Source organism: Fundulus heteroclitus, unplaced genomic scaffold (assembly GCF_011125445.2).
Source record: "Fundulus heteroclitus isolate FHET01 unplaced genomic scaffold, MU-UCD_Fhet_4.1 scaffold_52, whole genome shotgun sequence".
NCBI classification, from domain to species: Eukaryota; Metazoa; Chordata; class Actinopteri; order Cyprinodontiformes; family Fundulidae; genus Fundulus; species Fundulus heteroclitus.
This window is the reverse complement of record NW_023396945.1, coordinates 113,413-119,318: the sequence shown is the minus strand read 5'-3', so window position 1 is coordinate 119,318 and position 5,906 is coordinate 113,413.

Sequence of the window (5,906 nt, the reverse complement as noted above, 5' to 3'; positions counted from 1 at the left end):
ATGGGGTTCTCCTTGATATTTATAAGCAAAGCTAGCATGAGTTCAAGATTATGCTGGGGTTTGAGGTTCTTTAATGAGGCATCTGACAATTCAAGTTCAAATAAGTGTGGCCAACTCCTGTGGGGTTTTATTCCAGTCACTATCTTCACTCATGCCCATCATTCCCGCTCATGTTTTCGCCTCCTGCTTGAGTTACTGTCGGCGCATCCATCACCAAAAGGCATGCAGAGCCTCAATGGATGCGGGATGAAAACAAGGCCCTCTGGTATTCCCGAAAATCTTGCACAAGTCCAATGCAAGGCCCCTCATCCAATCTGTGATTCATCTGTGCGCCGACAGATAGAACGTGCGGGAATATTGACCGTAACACCTGCGAGACGAAGAATGCAAGGCATGACTATCTTCACACCAAGTTGGTTATGTGGGGGAAAGAATGCCAAATATTCCCAATTTTCCCTAAACAGAATGGAGTTATGAAGATGATGATGATGATGATGATGTGTGTGTGTGTGTGTGTGTGTGTGTGTGTGTGTGTGTGTGTGTGTGTGTGTGTGTGTGTGTGTGTGTGTGTGTGTGTGTGTGTGTGTGTGTGTGTGTGTGTGTGTGTGTGTGTCGGTAGGGTTGGACAGGGCAGATAGTGAAAAATCTGCTCACCTTTATTCGCTTTGATCCTCTAAAAAAAAAAGAAAAACACTTTTTTTTTATTTTACTATTGGGCTGCTGTGCCCCTTTGAGGAAACAAATCAAGTCACCCAGCAGAATCTCATTAACATCAAAGCGGTAAGTCAGGTGCAATGCAGTTTTAACTTTTGTTGTAACACAAATCAGCAATTAGCTCATTCCTTTGCTTTGGCATCATCCTCCTCCTGGTTTAATTTAACTTACGCAAGATTCTCCTCCTCCCCCTGCCTCAGCAGACCTTCTTTGTTTGAATGCTTTTGCCATGATTATGTAGCTGAAACTGACCTTGTGAGTGTTCGTACCCTGCAGTGTTTACATGTTTACAAGTACATGTTTGCAAGATAGTGGCTGTGATCACTCACCGGATTAAAAAAATACATGACGGCATTGGGTTTTTTTTTTCCTTTGCTGCAACCAATGCCACATTGTGTATGTTTTTTTTTTCAGTTGCAAGGAACTGGAGCAGAGTCCCTTAAAAATAACCTGGCAAGCCAAATTGATATGTGTAGCACTCTACGTTCTGCACATTAGCAATCAGGGTATGCTCCCATCAAATCCGTTCGAGGAAAGGAGAGACATTCAGCAGAACTTTCCAAGCTGATGGGGTGAAGCGACACCTAGTGTCCGCCTACCAAAGGTTGGTTTTAAGCCAATCACCGTATCAAATGAAAATGTAAGCAGCAGAGGCCATGAGAAACCACAACAAGTTTACGCTAGTCAAGGCATTTCTTACTACTCTTCTTTCAAAGAAGAAATCATGGATTCTGACAAAACAGACGTGATAGCAGCTACGTGTGCGTCCTCCTGTGCTGCCATGTTTATTTTTGGTTTGGGCTGTGGGCTCAGCAGCTCTTGCTTTCATGACAGCTGGTATGTCCTGCCTTAAACCATAATACTACAAAGTGATTGGTCGGAACCACATTTGATTTGGTCCCGAACGATTGAGGCGTTTGTGAACGCACAAATACCATAAGAATTCAGCTTGCAGGCAAGGTTAACTTTATAAGGCATGTACCGTCATTGTCTACAAGTTTCCACTTTACAACTGTTATATTCAATCACATGTTCCAAGTTGAAAAATATGTAACAAAAGTGCAAACGAAAGAAAAAAAAAAAAAAACGAGCAAAATGTAAACCAAAAGTTGCTGAAAAGTGATGGTGTTATGTGAGGGATGACATTGGTGGCCAAAGTGCGTAGACATGAGTTTATAAGGCCAGAATATATATGGCCTCTTCACTTGTAAGGAAGGGGTTGTTGGGAGAAATGTTGTCTAACAGCAGCAGCTTGGAGACCTAAAAGCATTGATTTAAAAGCGCTCTGTAGAGAGCTCAGTCTCCCTTTAATTCACAGCAGTACCAGTCAACCTTGTGTCAAAAATGGCATGTAAAAAAATAAAAACTCCCTGGCAGGATTCAAGTAGGTGTTCCAATTTTTGCCCTAGTTTTGACCAACATTGGTGTTAGCACTCTCTTCTCCCAACAACCGGGTCACCAAAATACTTTATATTGGCAATTCTTTTGGCAGGGATAGTGATAAACAATGTGAGGGTGCTCGCCTTTTCCATGTTACCAACAAGTGACCACAGATGGGTTCAATATAGCCCCCTGAGAAAGGTCTACTTTGTCAGAAAACAATCTGTTTTTTATTTGAAACAACAAGCAACCTCACTCTGCGGTTGAAGACATTGTCGTTTTCCATACATTGTTATGGGTGCCTGATTATCTTATAAATACGGTGGAGCGTCTGTTGAAAATCGTGTTTTAAAATTGCCTCTCCGTTTTGCAAAACCCTGGAAAGACCAAATGGGATTTATTTCTGTTTTATACTTTCAAGACTATTAGATTTTCTGGCTCTAAAATGGGACACAATTGCCTTTTAAAAGTTCTGTGGCTAGATTTTGGGAGACATGGTGGTAGAAATGGAACATAAAATTAATGAAAACAGGTTTTTGTATTGTGGAAAGAATATTAGTATGTTGCTTTATTGGAAACTAATAATTTATTCATGCCAAAGGAACTACCATCTGGCTAAAATGCCTTTCAACTTTCCAGGTCTGTGTTGCTTGTTAACCAAATGCAACAAGTGCTTGAATCTCTTGTCCAAGGTGTGGTGTTAATATTGTTAGAGTGAACATCTAAGGGTCATTTCAATAAGAAACCGAGCATCAAATTAATTGAGAAAACGTTTAACCAGACAGTACTGCATATGAGGGAGAGGTACAGAAGTGCACAGGTGATGTATATTGGTGCGTTAAGTAGTATTTTAAGAAGTATTTGAAGAGATATTGTGAAGAAGTTCCTCTCCGGGCAGTTCTTAAAGAACGAGAGTAAGGCCCCTGCTCTGACAGTAATTGGTAGCTTGTTCCACCATCATGGAACCACAAATTAAAACAGCCTGGACTGTGACTGCCTTGTGTGTATAGTCAGTCTGTACTTTGTTCCAGAAGAGAATGTAGGCGTTGAGAAGGACTGTTGAACCGACGGCTGGGAACAAACAAAACAAACACAGCTTTTATGGAAGAGCTTATTTTATTAGCAGAGAATTTCCCAAGCATTAGAAAAAAAAATAAAAAAGCCTTTGCAGTTAGCGCTACTGCACGTATACTGGTGGTTTACTGATCATTACCATTTGCTCAGCCTTGTTGTCATACCCTTTGTACGTTTTAGCAGGAGAAATCTAACCTGACTCTAGCCAGATTGATATCGCTCCGCCTAGCTTCACTTACATCCATCTGGGACCTGTCCCATAGAGAGTGATTTCTCCAACCAATTTTATGGTCTAGCCAATCAGGACGCAGGGCTGGAGTTTCATAGATGTGACGTAGTGGAGAAGCGACAGTGACGTGAGACTGTTTTGATAGCAATGGCGGCTCGCATCGAGGAAGCAAGCGTTAACATTGATGCTGCTATTTCTTCTGTGTTGTCCAATTTACCTAATATTGTTTCATTAAAAGAATATCAGAGAACGGCTCTGAAGGCTTTTGTTGGTGGAAACGATGTTTTCGCCCTTCTCCCGACCGGATTAGGCAAGAGACCGGAGCGGTTAGCGCTAACCATATTAGGAGGCCTTTAGTCCTTAACGCGGTCGGCCCGGGATCGACTCCGACCCGCGGCGCTTTGCCGCCTGTCTTCCCCCCTCTTCCTGTCAGCTAACTGTCAATAAAACGCGTGCCACTAGAGCCGCAAACACATAAAAAAAAAAAAGTTGTGTCGCTCTCACAGCGTCACGGGTTGGCTTCGGTGTGAGTGGTTGAAATAGCACGTTGATAAAGATGACAGACAAGTGGCTTATCCAATCATATGCAAGGATTTTTGATAAGGCCCAGCCTTCAAAAAAGGCAATTCCTGGAGAGGTCCCAGATGGATGTGAGTGGAGCTAGGCGGAGCGAAATACATCTGGCTAGGGTCAGGTTAGGAGAAATCAGCCAGAAGATTCAAACAGAAGCTGGAGGCTGAAGAAGTAGAAGAAGAAAAAGAACCCTGAACCTGTGAATGTTCGTTCTAAGATGGGGGAGTCTCGCTGAAGTATTCTTTTCAGCTGCAGTTTGTCGTTTCAATAACTCCCAAAAATATAAGATTCATATGAACCTTATATATAACGGATTGTATCAATTTGAAATGGTTCTGAAAGTACAGAAATATAGCACACAATCACATGTGTTTTTTTCTCTGTGCTGCTTGTTAACCAAATGCAACAAGTGCTTGAATCTCTTGTCCAAGGTGTGGTGTTAATATTGTTAGAGTGAACATCTAAGTGCCAGTTCAGTAAGAGACCGGGCATCAAATTAAGTGAGAAAATGTTTTGCCAGACAGTACTGCATATGATGAAGAGGTACACGAGATGTATATTGGTGTGTTAGATTCACATAAACCTATTATAACGGATTGTATCAATTTAAAATGATTTAAGTAAAGAAATATAGCACACAATCACATGTTTTTTCCCCCATTTTTAATAAAAGTTTATAATAAGTGTTTTATTTGATCATTTCTCTCCTTTTATAATTAATTTAGAGAGTTTGAGAGTTTGATTGTTACAAACCTTTCCAGTTTGCCTTTCGTTTGAATTTTAGACCATACTACAGATTTTCAGTTTTATTTGTTTTTAGCTTCCAACAACAAATACAATATAAGGTCTGCAATGCACAGGTGTAGGACAATACAGAGAGACTGGACGGACACCTGGGCAACCAAGCACGGACAAGCCTATGGGCAAAAGCAATTACGAACAACCAATCAAATTAAAATACATGTTTCTGGAAACATGCTTTTCAAGACGGGTCCGGTTTACCCCGAGAGAGCCAATGCACGCAAAGGAAGAACATGCAAACTTCACACAGAAAGGTCTTAGCTGGGATTAGAACCCAGGACCTTCTTATTGCAAGACAACCATGCCAACAACAGATCCAACCTGCAGCATGAAAAATCTAAAACTTTTCAAGACCACTGGTTTCAGTGCAGCAATGACTGATAACATCTACAGTGAGTCTGTGCCAAAAGTGGAAATACAGAAGCAAAAAGTATTTGATACTCTATATGTATTTTATGACATCCTAACTGCCAGGGGTTCTGCACCCAGTTGTACACAAAATGAGCCTCTGGGAATGCCTGTTGGTTGGAACAGAAGTCTGACTGAAACACTTCTGTGACCCTTGCTTCTCTAGGGTCTATTCATTGTTTTCTTTTGTTCCATATCATCCTCAAACGTCATTTGTTTGGATATAGAAAAAGCCATGTTAGAATTAGGCCCAAACCTAAGGTTGGTAGTAAACAAAATCAGTCCAAGTCAAGAAACAGTACGTTAAAATATGTGGTCATCGCGGTGTGATTTTGTTGCTGGGATTAGGAATGCCTTTGTAGCATTTTTGGTATAAACATTGAGTCACTGCCTGTAACCAAAGAAGCATATTCATTACAGAAACTACAATGATAGCAAGCTCTTGATTCCTTTCAAAACCATGCCTTTCTTCTACAACCCCGGGTGTTTAGTGCCTAGGAAACAAGATAAGTTTCTGACATTCATCATTCTTCACACATGTTTTCACACATTGCAAGGTGTAACTAATGCTTTAACTATTTCCATTTAGGCAACAGTATAGTATGAAGTCTTGGCGGTGGAATAGCTGAATCGAACCAAAAATCCTGGGATTAGTTACACCTGTATTTGGTGGAGAAAAAACATATGGCAGCAGAACCTCTGTTGGCTTGAAAAGCTAATATTAGTT